Raw genomic sequence first — 23,488 nt, forward strand, 5'->3', positions numbered from 1 at the left:
TAGATTGGGTAACCTAGGGCTCTGATACCAACTTGTCACGGCCCAATTTCACTAAGTCGTGCGAGCACCTACCTATTCCACCTCGATAGGTGAACCCTGAATTCAACATTCACAAACCCAGTATATATATAACGAAAGAAAATAAAGCAATGAAGCCTGTCATTTGAATATATAATAAATGCGGAAGTAATCATAAACCACCCCAGTATCTGGTCTGGTCATACAAGAGCACTAACTAAATACTACAATTCTGAAGATGAAAAAGTCTCATAATACAATTGTCTCAAAATAAGAGTAAGACAAGTAAGTAAGGAAAAGAATATCCAAGCAACGGTCGTCATCGTGCGCATCCTGGAATGACTCTACAGCAGCCTCGCCAATCAGCTGTGAGAAAAAAACGTGAACCTATCTAATACTCTGCATCCATAAAAGAATACAACAAGCCTAGGTCAGTACAAAATAACGGTACTAGTAGGTATCATAGGCCGACTAAGACTGGTTGACATATATAAAGATAATAAGGTAAAAGCAGACAAGTAAACGATAGAGTACATGTTATGCTTTTCCACGTAATCACCGTTCATATCCAACCTTATGTTATAGCAACTAATCTCAATTGTCCCAACTATTCACATATATCAAACAAGTCAACTAGCACGATCAAACCAATGTAGTCTAACTCATAAACAGCCAAGAAGTAATACCAACACCATAACAATGTCAGAATCAACCAAGAAGTTGTCACGACCCAGCCCCATGGGCCGTGACTAGTGCCCGAGCTGGACACCTATACACACCAACTTACCAAATCGTTATATCCATAATTTATTCATATCCAACATATATTAATCAATTCAAATATTAAGGGCGGATGTTATCTTAAACGGTCGCATATTTCAAACACATCACCCAAAGCGTATGCATAAGTATATATATATATATATATATATATATATATATATATATATACAAGCCGTTAAGGCTGTCATGGCAAATAGTACCGCTTAGACGCAAACCACCGACATAACAGAACGATGACGACCCATGACCCACATATATGTCTACAGGCCTCTAACAAACATAACAGAACCATATGACGGGACGGGCCCCGTCGTACCCCTGAAATAGTCATATATACATAAATATGTACAACAGCAAGATCTGTACCAAAAGTGTGGGCTCCGGAACGAGGGAGCACTTCAACACATCAAGATGGATGTCCTAAGCTGGCGGACCACTCACACGCGCGTCTGTACCTTCGGGCATGAAACGCAGCCCACGAAGAAAGGGGGTCAGTACAGAATATGTACTGAGTATGTAAGGCATGGAATACAGAAAAAAATAGAAACATAACTGGAACAATGGTACGAAAGTAAGTGCATTAGTCAGAACGCCAAGGTGTTTTAATTTCCGAACGTAAATCATGCTTACTAATGTCATATGTCAGAAAAGTACCAAAATACTTACTTTCCAAGCACAGATCATACGTGCCGACATCATATGCCATCATATACGTATACATATAACCGATCCATATGTAATTTGATAATGCCGAGGAACGTACGGCCCGATCCATATATAACATATTAGTGCCGAGGAACGTACGGCCCGATCCATATACATATATAACATATACTGCCGAGGAACGTTCGGCCCGATCCATATACATATATAACATATACTGCCGAGGAACGTTCGGCCCGATCCATATACATATATAACATATACTGCCGAGGAACGTTCTGCCTGATCCATATACATATAACATATACTGCCGAGGAACGTTCGGCCCGATCCATATACATATAATATATACTGCCGAGGAACGTTCGGCCCGATCCATATACATATATACTGTTGCAGAACGTGCAGTCCGATCCATAAATATATAACATATATATAACATATACATATCCATAGTAACACTTCCTTTGAAAAACATTTCTTGTTCATATATATACAGAAAATAGAACATATCACGTTGTCGAGGCGTCGGCTCCGAACCATATATAACATAACATGCTAGTGGCGAATATAATATAGTGCCCACAATGATATAACCGGCCCTAGGCTCGGCGGACGAAATAATAGTAGCACGCACGAGCGGAGTATTAAGAAGCATATGTATATAAATCAATTCTAACACTTGATGAACAAGTATACTCACCGACCCCTGAAGGCTCAGAAATAAGTTTCGGGTCAATCCGACTTAGAATAAGAAAGTTACGAGCATTTGAAGTACAGAACGCTCTATAAGCATTTCAGGAGCTATTTTGGGAAATTAGAGCCATAATCATGTCAAGTACCTTTTGGATGTTGTCATGAATTGAATCAAATAGAGCTTTTGAAACTATATGTACATATCAAAACATATCAAGGGCGCACGATGGAATAATCAAATGTGTTAACATTTGGAAGGTCAAAACTATAGTCATATCATTTGTTTCTCAAATGTCATTCGGAGACGTATTGGCCAAACTTCGGACATCATAGGTACACATCATTGGACATCATAGATACACGTCATCGGGAATCATAGATAGATAGCAAAACCATACGGAACAGCTTATGGGAAATCAAGGACGGTAGCCAACCTAATGGCTCTAACAATAAGAATCTTTCTGAAGTCATACAAATACGTCCTATACTTGTTTCATAAGGATCATGCCAAAGAAGGAAAGGTTAAGCCTTACATACCTCGCCCGCTTCCAACGCTAACCCGAACTTAAGTCTTTGGTTCCACAAGATCTACAACAATATTCACACATACCAAACATTAGTCATAAACACTTAGAATCCAAGTCCAAACCAACAGTTTTTCTACAGAAATTTCGGCAGCATTTCCCCTGTAAATACAACATCCCTGAGAATTCAACCCGGCCAAAAATACAACAACAAATCCGAGAATTTAACTCGGCCAACTTAGCAACAACAATGCCAACAATTATTCCAACAATATCCACAATAAGTTCAAAAAGCATACTAACATTAACAACTTCTTCCCACAAACTTTGACGACTTTCCATTTACGTTCAATTCATAATTATTTACATATTCAAACACTAATCCGCAACCATTCAAATAACATCCAAGAATACTTCAAACAATCCATACAATATTCAAACAATTCAACCAACACTCTACTTCATCCGAAACCTTCCAAATGCAACAAGAACCATAACAACACATTTCCTTCATTCAAATTCATGAACTACTCCAACAATTTACACACTAACAACATTCTCTTCCATAAATACAAGAACACTATTTTCAATCCACATTAATTTCTAAAACAAGTCTCTAACCATTACAACTTCACTAGGATCATTAAACTTTCATTATCAACATGGAATCCATAACAACAACAACCCAAAATACTAAGCAAAATTGGTCCCTTAATTTTTTCACACACAGGGCCACACACATACATGTACACGGCTACACCCAACATTCGTATTTTCATGAATTGCATTCATTTTGACATACCACAACATACAAAACCATCCATAATATATAAATGAAGATTAAATCTTACCTTTTTCCTTCAACTCCTCACTTAGCTAGAGTTGTGAACTTGCAACAATAAGAGGGATTCTTGCTTCAAGAATTATGCCACGTTAAAGAGGACCCTTCAATTAGTGGAAATACTAGAAGAAAATATTTTTTTGGATCAATGTTTTTGGTCTTCAATTGTTTTTGGTTGAGGGCCGAATAGTCCCTTATGTTGGCTTCTCTCAAGTTCTCTTCAATGTTCTTGATTTGAAGATGATAATATGAGCAATTGGGTCATTTTCTCACTTATTTATTTTGCTCCCTTTTGGGCCTTGGCCCATTTATATATTTTTTTCTCCCTTGGACGGCCAAATGGCCCCTTAAGTCCAAGCCCATTTTTTTGTGATTTGTGGAAATTTATTTTCCAAATTCCAAATTTGCCCTTAGGCTTCCGCAATATTTTTATGAGCCATCTTGCGAATTTCCCCTTTTTACCCCTAGCCTCTCTTAATATTTCCACATCAAAATTTTCATAAGCAACTTGTGTGCTAAACAAAATTAAAAATATAGCTTGGCTCTTAACTTCCCGCAATTATCTTAAATTATCCGAATGTACAAAATGCGGGATATAACATCCTCCTCCCCTTTAGAACATTCGTCCTCGAATGTTGAACTGGCCTCATGGCGTGTTATAATACTTCGGGGAGGTCTTCTCTATAACTGTCACATACGATCATTTAACACATCCGTACTAGAAGCTTAGATTGACTGTGGCGTAGAAAACAACTAGAAATACTTCCTCTTCATTCTACTTTCGGCCTCCCAGATCGTGTCCTCTTTATTACTGTTTAGCCGTAATACTTTAACCGGAACCACGTCTTTGGCATATAACTTTATCACCTGACCATCCGTCATGGACGCAGACTATTCCTTATATGGTAGCTTCCCTGTCGCTTAGATGTCGTTTATATAAACACTTGAGAAGGGTCACCAACACTTTCGTGAAGCACAGACACGTAGAAAAATGAATGTACCGCTTCCAATTCGGCGATATCCCCGACTCATGAGTGACTTGCCAATCTTACCGACAATTTAATAAAGTCTACTATATCTCAAATTGAGTTCTCCCTTTTACTTTTACATTCTAGGTGTTTATCCAATCACGACTTTATTACTAGCGAGCATAACGGTTATGTTCCTTTCCAGGGCCAGTTTATTAGTATCCAAAACGTATATACATAATATTGCTTTGCCATTACTATTCCCTCGCAGTCCAACTATACTCATGACAACTCATGATTCGAATTCAGTTAATCTCTTACTTTTTCACTTTTTTTGACATTTTGATCTCCTTGTCTTCTGTACATTACAACACTGGTTGTTAATGTCCGCCTATCGATCGATATAGTCGTAAATGGAATGTCCTATACATACATATACATTACTGCCATTTCTTTTATAAAACATTTCCAAACGCTTATTCAAACTTACTCTGATTCCAGAGCTGCGTTGCTCTTTCTTCCTTTTCACCAATCTGGTCCGTCTCAGCCTACGCGACCTTTATAAGGTTTCTAAGCATTCTGTATATTCTAATTTCATTTAAGTTATTCCAAATTTCCCATTTGTCTCTTATACCTATATTTGTGAAATTTTTTGTATACTTCCCAGGGGGTCACCCATCCCAAAATTGCTCTGGCCCTAGCACGCTTAACCTTAAAACTTTAATGCATTTCGATGCGTTAATGCTAGTATAATTGCATCCACTTCCCCGCACGACCTTTCTGACATAATCTAGGGCAAGTCGGGGTTTTAACGATTTTCGGAAAGTTCTCGTAGCGGGTCCCACTCTGATCCAGAGAGAGGCCCTTTTATCTTTCTGATTATGCAACTACCGACTTAGCTTTTTAAACTCTCAACATTCACTTTTTATCTGTATGAATAACCACCTTAAACGGTCCTATCAATTTCGGGTTTTTATCCCAAATTTTCTAACAATCAGGGGGGAAATATATAATAAAATAGAGTCTGAATCTATCAATGCATATACATTTCAGTAGAAGATCGACGGTATACCTGTAACCACGTCTAGTGACGCCTCCTGGTCCTGTCGGCTGGCAAAACCATATAAGCGGTTCGAAGGACCGCTAGAACTGGGAGCTCCGCCACGACCTCTACTGCGGCCTGCTGGTGTCGGCATACCTTGCCCCGTAGGGCGCATGGCTACAGAAGGGGAAGATGAACCAGCAACTGACCCGATAGGCTGAGCTGCGCTAGCTAAACCCCTCATAAGCGGACAATCCCTCATAAAATGGCCCTGACGGCCACAAGTAAAACAAGCACCCGTGGAGCCCGAAGCCCTGGAGCTCTGACCTGCTCCTGAATACCCTGCATTATCTGGTCTCCTGCCCGTAGATTGTGGGGGTGTGCTCCGTACTGACTTGGAAGGGTATCTGCTATACTGCTGCTGAGGCTAGCCGCCTCGAGACTCCTCAAAATATCCAGCCAATCTAGCCCTCTTGGGCTGCCTCCTCTCACGATCTCTATCGGGGTGACGCCCTCTATGTCGATCCTCCATTCCTTGTGCGTATGCCTGCAGCCGTGCAATATCCATCCCGGACTGAGATGCCATCGCCATACAGCGAACAATCAGGTAGTCATCCAACCCTATCACATATCGGTGCATCCTGTCAGTCATATCAGCCACGATGGTAGGTGCATATCTGGCCAGGGAGTCAAACTCTAAACTGTACTCCCGAACAATCCTGCCCCTCTGTCTCAGCTGCAAGAACCTGTCAACCCTCGCTCGCCGCATCTCGGGGGACAGAAAATGGCTGAGGAAGGCGGCTACAAACTCGTCCCACACAGCTGGAGGAGCATCCTCACCTCTGGACAGCTCCCAGGACTCGTACCAATTAATCGCTACATCCCGCAGTCTATGTGAAGCCAGCTCGACAGACTCAGTCTCGGAAGCCCTAACTAGTCTCAGCGTACGCTGCATCTGTCGAATGAAATCCTGGGGATCCTCCTCAGGCTTAGACGCGTAGAACTCTGGGGGATTACAGGTCAAGAAATCACGAACCCTCAAACTATCATGTTTGTCCATGTCATCACCCCCTGGCCCGCATCTGTGAGCCTGTCCTGCTACTATTCTCGTCAATAATTGTACCGCATCTCTCATCGCCCTGTCCTCCGCCCCTGGCTGCGGAGCTGGAGGCTCGGGCGCTGGAGCTAATGATGGAGCCGCCTCCTGATCCATAATGGCAGCGGCTGCTGCTCTAGGCTCCTCTGATAAGGGTGGCGTAGCAGAGCCCGCTGACTGGGGCATAATTTCGGACATAGTCTGGGCACGGGCCCTGGTAACTCTCTGGGCCTGGCTAGTCTCTCCGACTGCTGCTGACTTGCCCTTCTGGGCAGCTGTCGCTTTTCTCGGAGGCATCGCTGAAAACATAACAGTCCATTAGAAAACAGCCACCCTAATAGCACAACTCTATCGCACGATCTAAGATCCAAAGAAAGGTGACATCTTAAATGTCTTGTAGCTTCCTGTTTATAGATGTGGTGCACAACACACCGGTAAACAAGACTCTACTAGACACGGCTTGTAGACATTCCGAGGACAAACCGCTCTGATACCACTTTTTGTCACAACCCAGCCCCGTGGGCTGTGACTAGTGCCCGAGCTGGACACCCATACACACCTACTTACCAAATCGTTATATCCATAATTTATTCATATACAACATATATTAATCATTTCAAATATTAAGGGAGGATGTTATCTTAAACGGTCGCATATTTCAAACACATCACCCAAAGCGTATGCATAAGTATATATATATGTCTACAGGCCTCTAACAAACATAATAGAACCATATGACGGGACAGGGCCCGGTCGTACCCCTGAAATAGTCATATATACATAAATATGTACAACAGCAAGATCTGTACCAAAAGTGTGGGCTCCGGAACGAGGGAGCACTTCAACACATCAAGATGGATGTCCTAAGCTGGCGGACCACTCACACGCGCGTCTGTACCTTCGGGCATGAAACGCAGCCCACGAAGAAAGGGAGTCAGTACAGAATATGTACTGAGTATGTAAGGCATGGAATACAGAAAAAAATAGAAACATAACTGGAACAATGGTACGAAAGTAAGTGCATTAGTCAGAACGCCAAGGTGTTTTAATTTCCGAACGTAAATCATGCTTACCAATGTCATATGTCAGAAAAGTACTAAAATACTTACTTTCCAAGCACAGATCATACGTGCCGACATCATATGCCATCATATACGTATACATATAACCGATCCATATGTAATGTGATAATGCCGAGGAACGTACGGCCCGATCCATATATAACATATTAGTGCCGAGAAACGTACGGCCCGATCCATATACATATATAACATATACTGCCGAGGAACGTTCGGCCCGATCCATATACATATATAACATATACTGCCGAGGAACGTTCGGCCCGATCCATATACATATATAACATATACTGCCGAGGAACGTTCGGCCTGATCCATATACATATAACATATACTGCCGAGGAACGTTCGGCCCGATCCATATACATATAATATATACTGCCGAGGAACGTTCGGCCCGATCCATATACATATATACTGCTGCGGAACGTGCAGTCCGATCCATAAATATATAACATATATATAACATATACATATCCATAGTAACACTTCCTTTGAAAAACATTTCTTGTTCATATATATACAGAAAATAGAACATATCACGTTGCCGAGGCGTCGGCTCCGATCCATATATAACATAACATGCTAGTGGCGAATATAATATAGTGCCCACAATGATATAACCGGCCCGAGGCTCGGCGGACGAAATAATAGTAGCACGCACGAGCGGAGTATCAAGAACCATATGTATATAAATCAATTCTAAGACTCGATGAACAAGTATATTCACGGACCCCTGAAGGCTCAGAAACAAGTTTCGGGTCAATCCGACTTAGAATAAGAAAGTTACGAGCGTTTGAAGTACAGAACGCTCTATAAGCATTTCAGGAGCTATTTTGGGAAATTAGAGCCATAATCATGTCAAGTACCTTTTGGATGTTGTCATGAATTGAATCAAATAGAGCTTTTGAAACTATATGTACATATCAAAACATATCAAGGGCTCGATGGAATAATCGAATGTGTTAACATTTGGAAGGTCAAAACTATAGTCATATCATTTGTTTCTCAAATGTCATTCGGAGACGTATTGGCCAAACTTCAGACATCATAGGTGCACATCATTGGACATCATAGATACACGTCATCGGGCATCATAGATACATAGCAAAAAAATACGGAACAGCTTATGGGAAATCAAGGACGGTAGCCAACCTAATGGCTCTAAGAATAAGAATCTTTCTGAAGTCATACAAATACGTCCTATACTTGTTTCATAAGGATCATGCCAAAGAAGGAAAGGTTAAGCCTTACATACCTCGCCCGCTTCCAACACTAACCCGAACTTAAGTCTTTGGTTCCACAAGATCTACAACAATATTCACACATACCAAACATTAGTCATAAACACTTAGAATCCAATTCCAAACCAACACTTTTTCTACAGAAATTTCGGCAGCATTTCTCCTGTAAATACAACATCCCTGAGAATTCAACCCGGCCAAAAATACAACAACAAATCCGAGAATTTAACTCGGCCAACTTAGCAACAACAATGCCAACAATTATTCCAACAATATCCATAATAAGTTCAAAAAGCATACTAACATTAACAACTTCTTCCCACAAACTTTGACGACTTTCCATTTACGTTCAATTCATAATTATTTACATATTCAAACACTAATCCGCAACCATTCAAATAACATCCAAGAATACTTCAAACAATCCATACAATATTCAAACAATTCAACCAACACTCTACTTCATCCGAAACCTTCCAAATGCAACAAGAACCATAACAACACATTTCCTTCATTCAAATTCATGAACTACTCCAACAATTTACACACTAACAACATTCTCTTCCATAAATACAAGAACACTATTTTCAATCCACATTAATTTCTAAAACAAGTCTCTAACCATTACAACTTCACCAGGATCATTAAACTTTCATTATCAACATGGAATCCATAACAACAACAACCCAAAATACTAAGCAAAATTGGTCCCTTAATTTTTTCACACACACGGCCACACATACATGTACACGGCTACACCCAACATTCATATTTTCATGAATTTCATTCATTTTCACATACCACAACATACAAAACCATCCATAATATATAAATGAAGATTAAATCTTACCTTTTTCCTTCAACTCCTCACTTAGCTAGAGTTGTGAACTTGCAACAATAAGAGGGATTCTTGCTTCAACAATTATGCCACGTTAAAGAGGACCCTTGAATAAGTGGAAATACTAGAAGAAAATATTTTTTTGGATCAAAGTTTTTGGTCTTCAATTTGTTTTGGTTGAGGGCCGAATAGTCCCTTATGTTGGCTTCTCTCAAGTTATCTTGAATGTTCTTGATTTGAAGATGATAATATGAGCAATTGGGTCATTTTTTTTCACTTATTTATTTTGCTCCCTTTTGGGCCTTGGCCCATTTATATATTTTTTTCTCCCTTGGACGGCCAAATGGCCCCTTAAGTCCAAGCCCATTTTTTTGTGATTCGTGGAAATTTATTTTCCAAATTTCAAATTTGCCCTTAGGCTTCCGAAATATTTTTATTAGCCATCTTGCAAATTTCCCCTTTTTACCCCTAGCCTCTCTTAATATTTCCACATCAAAATTTTCATAAGCAACTTGTGTGCTAAACAAAATTAAAAATATAGCTTGGCTCTTAACTTCCCGCAATTATCTTAAATTATCCGAATGTACAAAATGCGGGATATAACAGAAGTATAATCAAAGCAATGCCATATAAGGTATGAATACAATGCGGTGCAATGCAATGCCTGTACTCTTGTACTTCGACGGCGGAATACCTTTACGCCTTGGCAGCACAACCCATGGGGGACCCGCGAAGTCCAATCATCGTCACTCCGCACACAGCTCAGAGGACCAGATATGCAAAAATATCATAATATCAGTGTTCCATATCAGTCACTCCACACACAGCACAGAGATGACTCAATATCAAATATGTCTTAGAAAAATATCGATCACTCTGCACACAACCCAGAGATGACTCAGTATCCAATGCAATAATGTATGCAGTATGAATATGATGCAAGTACAATATCAATGAATAATATCAACCAACCGTGCCATGCAGGGGCGCACAAGTAATATGATCATCAAGGTAACAAGATAAACCACAACGGAGTTACAACTCTCGATTCTACTAATAATCAAGTCTCACGGTATCATGGTCATTAATGTTTCCATTGTCATTTCTATGGTCAGTACCAATCACAAAGCCTAAAAATTTAGTATAAGTATTTCCATCTCGGTCATTCTGTATCACACAGCCTAGAATGACCTGTCATCCCGTATCACAAGCCTAGGATGACTCAATAATCTATATGCCATGAATATCAGTATGAATATGGAATCATGCAAGTATAATCCGGAACAATATCAAGTACAAGTCGTGCCAAACATAGGGCACCAATATCACAAATGATACACAACCATGCCATACAAAGCACACCAATATCATCAACAATGATCCACAGAGTACTCATAATGAATCTCCAATTTCCATAATAATAAGGGTCAAATATGCCAAGATTGATATACACTAACAAGGCGTATACTAAGTAGTAGTATCAATATCAAGTAATTTCGTTCTTCTGTTTGACTCCGAATTCACAAACAATCCACCTATTTATACACAACGTACCAAACAAGGTCCTATGGAGTCTACAGGCCACAAGCCCGATCAAACAAGTCATAAGCAATACCAAACCCTAAGGCAACATCCAACCCAAACTTCATACCCGAAGGTTTACATGAATCTCCGATAATATTATCTAAATATACGCTTCGCTAGTCGAAGTCTCACCACAAAGGTAAGTCGTAACCTACCTGGCAGGCCGAGGAGCAATCTCGAGTCAAACTTGTGCCCTTCCTTTACGTTGAGCTTCAAGACAATTAAAGTCTATATATTCGAGTGCAGAATTAGAAACCAGAAGAAGGCATTTAATAAACTTAACTCTTATTAAATCCCCAAATGCCAACCCATAAACTAGGGTTCATAAACTAATAAAGTAAATATAATAATATAAAGCTCTCACCGTGGAATTAGTGTTCTAGGTGTTCAATTCCTATTAATAATCAACTATTTTAGTTAACAATTACTCAAAATTCGGATTATATAGAAAACCCCCAAATTTGGGTATAAACCCTAGCCTTTAATTCACAAATTAATCCTTAGAAATGGAAGATTCAAGTTACTATAGCTATTACCCATCAATTCCATGCTTACCCAAGCTAAATCCACCAAGAAATCAAGGTTTTATAACCACAAGTTCATTATAGAAGAAAACCCCAAAACCCACTTAGCCTTCATACTCTTAGGAAGAATCTTAGCATAGATTAATGGTTAAGAGAAGTGAATAGATGATTCTAAGGTCAAGGATGTTACCTTTGTGAAGAACTAGTGAAAACCCTCTCAAAATCGCCTCCCCAAGCTTAGAGATATGAAAATGAAATAATAACTTAAGGTTAGGGCTTTTAAAACTTAAAAATAGCAAATTCTGCCCGTCGACCGCTTCTGCGACCACCTGGCCACTTCTGTTATATCCCGTATTTTTTTTAACGGCGGATTATTTGTAAGCTGAGGTGGGGCCCACACGTCAAAAAATTTTTTTGGAACATGTGACAAGTTATATGAATCACATATGTAAAGTTAAACACAACTCATGAAGGACCCTTGGGCCAAATCAAAGTGGAAGCCCTTCAAACGAATATGTTTAAGAAAATGTTTTCGGGTGATGTGAATTTGAGGGGAAAAAACGGTATTATAGGTTTGGAATTTAGAATACTACCAAGAAAAAGAAGTTGTAGATAATTGAAGTAGCTTTCAAACCATAGGTCGTGGGTTCGCAGGTGACGTCGGTACAAGGAGATATGGGCGTTTTAAGGTCGAAAGGTCAGTAGGCTAGGCCCAACTCGGGCCCAACCGGGTTAGGCCCATGACCCATGTTATTTAAGTAACATTTCAGCCTTTACCCCCTCATTTTTCACACCTAAACACCCAGAAATTTCTGGAAGAAAAGAGAGAAAATATCCTAGAGAGAAAAATCAATTTTTGATCAAAATCCGAGCCCCGAATTCCGAAGCCCATGAAGAGAAAAGTGTTGTACGTCGCGTTGTCTTCAATTTGAGCTAAAAATCAACCAAGGAGGAGAGTGATAACGTGGTGGCTGCCTACTTAAGGTAATATGAAGGTTCCTTTTTATTGTTAACAAATTTATTTAAAGATTTAACGGATTAGAACGGAAGAAATGGCTATATAAATTCGTTTGTCGGTGTTGATGTGGTAGCCGTATAGAGGGGGGCTGTTTTGGTGGGGTATGGTGAGATAATTTTATTTAGTATTTTGATTGTTGTTGTGTTGTGATGTTGTTAAATGAAGATTTTATGTTGTTAAATGAAGATTTAATGGCTTGAAATAAAGTTGTAAGCATTTGCGGATTATGTAAGAAGTTAACATGATATTAATATGGTTTCTTATAATTGTAGGAAGATAATGTTGTTAGTGTGAATTGTTGGTGTAATTCATGAAGTTGGAAGAGAGAAAATGTGTTGTCATTGTTTTTGTTGAGTTTGGAAGATTTTGGGTAGTATGTTGGTTTGGCCGTTTGAGATATTGTGCGGGTTGTTGAAGTGTTCTTGAATATTGTTGAATGGTTTCGGATTAGTATTTGAATGTGTGAACAATTGTGAATTAAATATAAATGAAATGTTGTTGGATTGTGTAAAAGGAGCTACTAATGTTGGATTGTATTTTGAATAAATTGTTGAAGTTGGAGATGTGATTGTTGGTTTTGTTGTTGATAATGTGGCCGAGTTCCATTCTCGGATTTGTTGTTGTTAAATGGGCCGAGTTAGATTCTCGGGGATGTTGAATTTATAGGGGATATACTGCCCAAATTTATGTAGACAAGTATTGGTTAAGATTGAACTTTTAAACCTTATGATTTATATTTGGTAAATGTGACCAAATGTAGATTTTGGACGAAACGGGATTTGAATTTAGAGAGGCGTAAGGAGCGAATAAGGTATGTAAAGCTTTACCTTTCCTTCTCTTGGCATGTCCTAGATGTAATAGGTTTGGATACGAGCCTCGGGGATGACTCTACTCTTCAAAATCTGTGCTTAAATTTGCTTCTTTTTCATTCAGTAGATTTGAATTAAATATTCTATAAATAGTTGGAAAAATGGTCTAAATGTCTAGAACTTGCACAAGTAGGACCCGATTATCCTAAAACCCTTATGGGTGATGTCATGAAGTCTAACGTATGTAATATGTTACGCCACCTCACTTGACCTGAGGTGGGCCCACTTTTCCCGAATTTGTCTTTATTGTTCCGTTCGACTTATTTTTGAGAAAAATTCAAGGGAAACTCTTGGCTACTCTTCTAACTACTATATGACGGTCGTTTCAAATATCTTATGAGGTCTCACAATATGTTTTGAAATATGAAAACGATTTCAGAAGGATTATGTTGATACAAACCATTGTGGCCTCCGAAAGACATACATTATGATCGTCGCTCAATCTTTTTATATATATATATATATATATATATATATATATATATATATATATGATTTGCCATCTGAGTTATGCTATCGAGATTCTGTAAATGTTTTATATTTTGATATGTTCAAACAATCCCAAAAGCTTTAATTTGATATAATCCCCCGCGACATCCGAAAGGTACGTGCTATGACTATCGTCTGATTCCTTTCCTAAATGACCTGTCATTCAGAATTATTCTGTCGAGTCTTTGTAAATATTTTGTGATGCATATAGTTTCTCACTACTCTACTCGTGGATGCCTCAATTCTTCCTTCACTGAGCCCGGGCCAGGATATGTTATCACGCGTATTCCACTGCATTGTTCGCCGTGCCTCGATGTGAGGGGGCAGGTATATGTGTACATGGGTTGTGGAGTATGATGTGTCATGTACGCTTATTCTGATATGCTATGATATGATATGATATGATATGGCCATCTGATATGCTATGATATGTGCACACTCGGATATGATATGATATGTTACAGAGCTATTTCCTAATCCGGAGTATGATGTGTTGTGGCGCCAGTGTCGGGGTGGCGACCACGTCTGTTCACCGAGTCCCATAATGGGGACCGGATATGGCATATGTTCTGACGTGCATTATCTCTGCTTTATGAGTAAGCACTTTGATATTCCGGTTATTGTACTTACTTTCTGTACTTTTGACTCTGATTATGATTCCTTCTGTTGTATGTCCGTACTCCCGATCCTGATCATGATACTGTCTGTTATACTTCGGTACCTCTGATTTCGATATGCTTTCATCTATTATATTTCTGGATTTCTGGACCTGGTTATGATTCTGTTTATTGTACTTTATGCTTTACATGCTCAGTACATATTTCGTACTGACCCCCTGTTCTTCGGGGGCTGCGTTTCATGCCGCGCAGGTACACCCAGATGAGTTGAAGTCATTACAAAAGATGTTCCAGCGGAGTTGGCAGGCTCCATTTTCTCCCGGAGTGTTGCCGAGTCTGAGTTTGTACGTTATGATTTCTGGATTTATGTTAGAGACTTTGCAGACAGAGTCGTGGGTATAGTATGTCAGCTGTGTATGCGGCTTCATCAGCCGATATGTCCTTCTATATTATGCCTTAAATTCTGTATGATCATAGATTCTGTTTGATTTGGAAAACATCCGATAAAAATAATTCGAGAGTTTATTGTGTATTTTATTTTATTTGATTTAAAAGACTAATAAGATTTTGTACGTCCTAAAGGTATGTGGGTTCACTCGGCTTCGGATATGGGGCCGGGTGCCCATCACACCCTAGTGGAATTGGGGTGTGACAGCTTCGGCAGCTACCCGACCGCTTTGGCGGCCACCCGACCGCTTCGGCGGCCACCCAACTGCTTCGACGATCACCAGACACTATAATTTTTCTAGTGTCTTCCAAACTTGAACTTATCACTCGGAACCATCCTAAAACTTCCCAGACATAAACCAAATATGTAGATATACATAAAAACGCATTACGAACGCACTCGTGGCCTCAGAATTCCAATTGGAGGTCTCGTTGACCAAGTCAACCCCCAATACCTCAAAACTATCTTTCCCACGCAAGTCCCAAAATGCACACGATTGCTTTGGGAACCAAACAAAATACACACACAAGTTCTAAATGACCATCCGAACCTTTCGGAATTGACGGATTTCCAAAAAAGGTCCGTTTACCCAAAAGTCAACTTTGAGTCAACCATTTTTCGTTTTAATCCCAATTTTCACAAAAAGTCACCCGAATTAAATTTAAACACCTCGAGAAGCGTATCAATGGTCCCCTCGGGTCAAAAATGAGCTAACCAAGCTCAGGAAAGGGTCAAAAGTGTCGTAGATGTAATAACGATCAAACGGGTCTTTACAAAAACTTAGACTAATCAAAAAATTAAAAGTCTTAAGTAAAAATTGCTAGAAACCCTAGGTATTTCGATTTTTGTGAATATGTATTAGTATTCCCTGTCTCGTGAAGTGTGAATTGGGGGTTCTATTTATAGGATCCCAAAAATCTCAAACCCTAACCAAATTCGATGTGGGGCTTTGCAATTTTTTAAAATTGCTTGCCCTCAAAACATATTTAACGGTTGAGATTCAGCGAACAAGCAGATAAGTGGTCGGATTTGACTCATAAATTAATTAATTCTTTTGGTTCCTCATGAGCCAATGATAATCGTGAATTCAAAGTTGAGTAACAATAAAAACCATTAACAAATTTTAGTACTTTGACCATTGTTTATGCAAAAAAGCAACATAAAAAGGAATATTATACCTCGTTTGACCCAAGTATGGTGGAGAAAAGGCAAAGAAATAATTGCTTAAGCCATGAAGTTGGCTATTCCAATTAAAGCCAGAATCAAACTATTCACGCAATTAAAGGCTAATTTTGTAATAATGACCCCAGTTGAACTTAAACCATGGAAATTGGCTATTTCAATCAAAGGCAGAATTACCCAACAAATTTATTATTTCAATTATAGCCCCAATTAACCTATAGTAAGCAATTTATGAAATTAACCACAGTTAAACGCTTGATTAATTATGATTAACTCAAAAAAAAAATACACAAATGCAAATTGACTGTGCAAAATCAAGAATTGAGGGGTAGACATGATTAATTCATTTGATTAATCAAATTTCTTGAATTAAACGGAGTAGAATGCTTACTAATTGATTTTCTTATAATTTTAACAATTAAATAAATAATGTTTTTAGATTGTCCTCTTGATTGAATTCAGCAAATGTCCCATATTAATTATAAAAATGTGTAAATTAATTTTTAAATGATTTATAATATTATTGAAATTGTTTACCAAATGAAATGGGAAAATATTATTTAATGATTTTATAAAATCATTTTGACTTGTGAAAAATACACATTTCACTCCGTTTGATATCCAAGGACTCTGAGTAATTAAAATAAATTAGGTATCAAACACTGCCCTTTCAGTGTTTGAGGATGGCGAAACCATCCCTGAGCAACGAAATTTGACTAAGAATGGCGAGACCATCCCTGAGCAACGAAATTTGACTAACCCTGAATTTTTTACTGACCCAACTCCAAACTACCTCTCATTTTTATGTGAGTTTCAAATATATGGTCGGACCCTGGCTTCTGAGTTTCGTATATATCTCAGTTTACATGAGAATTCAGGCAACTTGTAGTTCGACTCAATTAGACTTCTAAATGCAATTTCAAGAAAATCTTGGATCGCCCTGTTATGAAAAGCTGGGAGTCTAGTGTCACGACCCAACTCCGTAGGCCGTGACTAGTGCCCGACATGGACACTCGAACATACAGGCTAACCAAATTTCACTTGTGCCTACATATTACGAATCTCGTGTGTCCCAAATTATAAACATATCATTTAAACCATTATTTATATCATAAACATAGATCGAACATATTAACATAGCGTGGGGGTAAACCGAGCACAAACCAAGCAAACATCACGGACCAAACACGACCCATGACCTACACACATGTCTACAGGCCTCTAATACAGACAACATAATCATATGACGGGACAGGGCCCCGCCATACCCAAAAAAAAATAACCATAAACACGAAACCATATACAACAGAGAGTTCTGTACCAAAAGTATGGGCTCCGGATCAAAGGAGCACTCCAAACAGCAGACTGTGTACCCTAGGCTGGCGGATCACCACAATGAGCGTCTGTACCTGCGGGCATGAAACGCAGCCCCCGAAGAAACGGGGTCAGTACGGAATATGTACTGAGTATGTAAAGCATGGAATACAGAAATCAGAACTATAGACGAAACAAGCGGTAAAAGAATAAGTACATGGTTCAGAATATCAAAATCACTCACTTCCCAGACCCAGGTCATACAGATCATCACATATCATATAAACCGATATAACCTGTCAGAAGGGTTGCCAAACGTACAGAGTTTCCAGACGCAACTTGCCTACCTAGTTTATGTGTCAGACGGAGTGTATAACATACAGAATACTCAGATGGCGTCATATATCAAAAGGAATACGGGACTTACCGAGTACTCAGATGATATAGTATACCGGTTGGAATACAGGACGTACAGAGTATCAGAACTTACTTTCCAGACGCAGATCACACATAGTGCACATTATAGTCATATGCCATATCAGGACGCCGTAGCGTATCGGATCAGACGCTGCAACCTGTGAATCATATGATGTTTACAAGGAGTGTGCCACCTCGAGCTCAGCCCAGTACAGTGGTCACACCATACATAAACGTATCGTATCATGCGGCGTATAGCCGGAGTATATCATATCATATCAGAACACGCGTCTACAAGGGGTATGCCACCTCGAGCTCGGCCCAGTACAGTGGTCATCCCATACAGAAACTGCCCGTTTTTCCCGCTCGAGCTCTGCCCAGTACACGGGTCACGGATCAGTCTCGGGAGCTCGAGCTCTGCCCAGTACACTCCCAACGCGTTTGCCTGGTATCAGATTATGCAGTGCAGATACTGTCCGCTTTGGGGATCGAGCTCAGCCCAGACCACCCCTCACGGTTTTTATTCCAGAACACAGTAGACAACATAGGGGAACAGCGCACGATAACGTATCCTGGCCCGGCTCAGTGAATAGACATGCTAAGGCTCGCACGAGCAGAGTAGTGAGAAACCAGATGCACATAGAAACCAAGACTCGACAGACAAGCGTCCTTACCGATACCTGGAGGCTTGGAACAGATTTCAGGTCAATCCAACGTAGTATGAGAAAGTTACGAGCGTTTGAAGTACAGAACGCTTTATAAGCGTTTCAGAAGCCTTTTTCGGAGAATCAGAGTTATAGTCATACCAGGCACCTTCAGATGTCCTTACGAATCAGATCAAACAGAGATTTTGGAACCATATGTACATACAGGAAGATCATGAACGTTTTTGGTACCGGAACCTATTCGGACACTTCAAAACAATCTGATGTCGTATATGAAAGTTGGAGACGCTAAAGCTTACAGGGAACATTCATATTGGATACTAACATCAGAGTACTTGTATCATAATACTCATAGTAGAATACTCATAGTAGAACACTTACATCAGAATTCTTGTTTCAGAATGCTTATGTCGAATACTTATTTCAGAAGACTCATATCATAATGCTTTATCCGGATACTTATATCAAAATACTTTCGTCAGATTACTTATATCAAAATATTTATATCGGAATACTTATATCAAAATACTCTAGCGGAGTACTTGTATCGGAACACCTATGCCCGGATACTCATGTCAACAAAAGGGCATACGGTCGAATTGCCATCGTGCGCGTGATCGATAACCGACCCGGGGACCGGTGAACGATATCGTAATAAAGGGGCACGAGCAGAGTCATGAGCGACTAATACAATTTATAAATCGAAATAGTTATAAAACATGATATAATCAAATATCAGCCCATTAGTCAAACTAGTTGGAACAATTGGTCAATACAGGATTTATTTCACGAAAGTACTTCCAAAATTACATTTATAGTTCGAAATGTAATTTAGAACGTCAGGGACAGTCAAGACATTATTCTATGATAGCCAAAGTCATAAACAATAGTCTTTTTCCGACACTATACAAAAATACGCCTATTAGAACAAACAAAGGAGTCTCGGGATTAGTGGGCCCACCTCGGGTCAAGTCGAGGTGGCGGACCTGAATCACAAGTATTAGGATCTATGGAATCATCAATGGAAGTTTCGAAGCGATTCTATTACATTTACAAAAGTTTCGGACGTTTGATCATTTTCCAACAAAAAGTGAGATTTTATAATTCAATTAGATTGAATGAATAGTACTCAAATTCAAATTCGAATTTCCATGAACGGAATTGTCCCCGAGGCTCAAGTATTGACCTAGTATACTTAGGACATGCCAAAATAAGGAATGGGTTAGCTTTACATACCTTGCGCGCGTCTTATGCTCGCTTAAACTCGATTCCCGTTTCACCCAGAATCTACAAATGGACACATTTACCAATTGTAAGTTATGGATTTTAAGGATTCAACTTAAAGTCATAGTTGTCTACCGAAATTTCGGTAGCACCTCCCCTATAAATATAGCACCCCCGAGAATCATCTCGGCTCAAATAGCAGCAACAACCAAACCAACAACATCAATCCACAACGAGAATCGTATACTAACACGAATAGACATCTCTATGTCTAAGCGACGACTCGCAACTAACTTCACATTTTCAATTTAACATGAATGTTTTCATACTCATTTACTCATCAACGTCATTCCAACATCATTTAGAGGCATTACACATGGTTTTTCATATTATTCGCAAAATATACAAACTTTCCACCGGAACCATAATTCAACCAAAACTTCCATTCTACGACAAACATATTCATAACATATTATTGTCGTCTAACTTCATCAACGACAATCATAACTAGCACCTAAGTAATTCATTCTCATATTTACATCACAACCATATTAGAATACAAGCCTACCCAGAACACATATATGTAATTCTAATGCCAAACTTGAAGCGTTAAGTCTCTATTTACATTGTAACGATCGCGACGACGCAACTAACATGTTAAACAAAATAAATTCAACATATTTCCTCCTAACATATACCACACGACCATAGGTCAAATTCCAATCTTATCAAATTTTCATCCACCTTTCACTTCCAATACAAGTTCCACAATAACCACAACTATAATACAACACAAAATTCAACACAATCACACTACATGTATTCGGCCACATGCACACATGCACTTCCGCCATTCAAACTTCCATATTTCTATATTTCCTACTCATTTACATATACTACAACGCAAACAAACCTTCATAACATAATTAGAAGGGATGAATTCTTACCTTCCTCTTCAAGCTTCTTCACTCCACCAAATTATCCAAACGACGAAACCAATGGGCTATCTTCCGAAATAATTATACCAAGTTGTAGAGGGACCTTTAATTAGTAGGGAAACCACAAGAGAATAATTTTTGGATCAATATTTTGAGGGTGGATTTTTGGGAGGGTTGGCCGAATGGCCCCTTATGCTTGGTTCTTGTTTTCTCCTTCTTGCCTTGCCTTGAAAATTCTAGAAAAATTAATAAGTCTTGCCCCTTTTTATTAACTAGTTGGTCACATGATTAATCACATGACCAACTTATTAAATTTGGGCCAAAACAAGGCCATGACCGGCCACCCTTCATGGGTTGGGCTTGGCCTCCTAATTTAATTTTTTGAGCCCATTTTGTTAGAATTCTCATTTTGAAATTCCCGAAACTAATTTCCGAAATTTCAATTTTTCCCTTGACCTTCCCCGATGTCTCCGCGTCAACACTTTTCATAAACAACAACATATATGTCAAATGAAATGAAAATGTGGCCTTATTCTTTACAAGTCACAATTATTCCAAATTTTTCCGGATACGCGAAAACACGGGATATAACATCCTCCCCCCCTTTAGAACATTCGTCCTCGAATGTTAAATTAGCCTTATAGGGTTTTACAAGCATTTCGGGGGAGTCCTCCTTATTTCCTTCAAAATTCTGCCAAACGTCACAATTACTATCCCCTTTTACACACTTGCCTTTGTCCTATTCTCGAATATCATTATGCTAAGACTTTCCGGCTTTAACTAGTGGTGAAACCGACATCAGTCTACTCCTGACAGTTATATCGTGTCTTTCACTTTGTCCTTTAGGTTCCGTTCAGTCAAGGTTTTTCATATATCATAACACTGACTACTGGGGTCCGCCTGTCAGTCAAAACAGTCGTAACTGGGAGGTGTGATCTGCACACATATACATTTATTACCATTTCCCTTACAATACATTTTCAAACGCCATTTAAATTTATTCTAATTCCAGGACTGTGTCGCACTTTCCTTTTCTTCGGTGGCCGAGTTCGCCTTAGGCTACCCGACCTATTTAGGGTTTCTAACCCTTCGGTACATTCTAATTTATTTAGGTTACCCCAGACTTTCCATCGGCCTCATATATCTACGTTTATGAAAATTTTTGTACACTTCCCAGGGGGGTCACCCATCCCAGAATTGCTCTGGCCCCAACACACTTAACCTCGAGACTTTAGTACATTTAGACGCGTTAATGCCGGTATAGTTGCATCAATCGCCCCGCACGACCTTGGTCACATAATTTAGGACAAGTCGGGGTCTTGGCAATTTTGGAAAGTTCTCGTAGCGGGTCCCGCTCTGATATAGAGAGGGCCCCTTTATTTTCCCGATTATGTAACTACTGCGTTAGCCTTTTTTAACTTTCGACTCTCACTTTTTATCCACCTATATCATTACCTCAGACGGTTTTATCAATTCGGGCCTTATCCCAGTTATACTAACAATCGGGGAGGAACACATGATGAAACAGAGTCTGGACCTACCAATGCGTGTGTGTATAAGTATATATATATATATATATATATATATATATATATTCGGAAAACGTGGACAATATACCTGTAAACACATCTGGTGACGCCTCTGGGTCCTACCGGCTAGCCAAAGCATATAAGCGGTTCAAAGGACCGCTAGAACCGGAAGCTCCGTCACGACCTCTACCGCGGCCCGATGGTGTCGGCACACTCTGCCCCATAGGGCGTATCGCTACAGAAGGAAAAGGTAAATCAGCAACTGACCCGCTGGGCTGGGCTGCACCACCCGAACTGGTCCTATACGGACACTCTCTCATAATGTGGCCTGGACGGCCACAGGAAAAACAAGCAGTTGTAGCATAATGACATTCTCCAGAGTGGCATCTCCCACAATAAGGACACCGAGGTCTGGGTGGCCTCGACCGACCGGAACCTCCGTCCACCCGCGAGCTCAAGTCTCTGGAGCTCTGACCTGCCCCAGAGTACCATGTGTCACCAGACCTCTTGCCCGAACTCTGTTGAGGGGTATCCCATGCTGGCTGGGAAAAATGTCTGCTGTGCTGCTGCTGAGGCTGTCTGCCTAGGAGTTTCCAAGAATACCCAGCCAACTTAGCCCTCTTGGGATGTCTTCTGTCCCAACCTCCACCTGACTGATCCTCTCTGTGCCGGTCCTCCATCCCTAGAGCATAAGCCTGTAATCGGGCGATGTCCATATCAGTCTGCGATGCCATCGCCATGCAGCTATCAACCAAGTAGGGGTCTAACCCTATCACGTACCGGTGCATCCGCTCAGCATATCAGCTACTATAGCGGGTGCATACCGGGCCAAAGAATCAAACTCCATATTATACTCGCGAACGCTCTGACCGCTCTGC

The 23,488-nt window shown here is 39.8% G+C and overlaps 1 long non-coding RNA gene across 1 annotated transcript; it reads right to left on the reverse strand.

The window, feature by feature from the left end:
* Nucleotides 1-17,803: 17,803 nt before the first annotated feature.
* Nucleotides 17,804-22,902, reverse strand: LOC132642423 (uncharacterized). Its single transcript, XR_009583149.1, has 3 exons — nt 22,699-22,902; nt 20,156-20,206; nt 17,804-17,932 (listed from the first exon to the last, which is right to left on the reverse strand). It is a non-coding gene; the product is annotated as an uncharacterized LOC132642423 (long non-coding RNA).
* Between the last annotated feature and the right edge of the window lie 586 nt (nt 22,903-23,488).

The sequence above is a fragment of the Lycium barbarum genome, chromosome 5 (genome assembly GCF_019175385.1).
Source record: "Lycium barbarum isolate Lr01 chromosome 5, ASM1917538v2, whole genome shotgun sequence".
NCBI classification, from domain to species: domain Eukaryota; kingdom Viridiplantae; phylum Streptophyta; class Magnoliopsida; order Solanales; family Solanaceae; genus Lycium; species Lycium barbarum.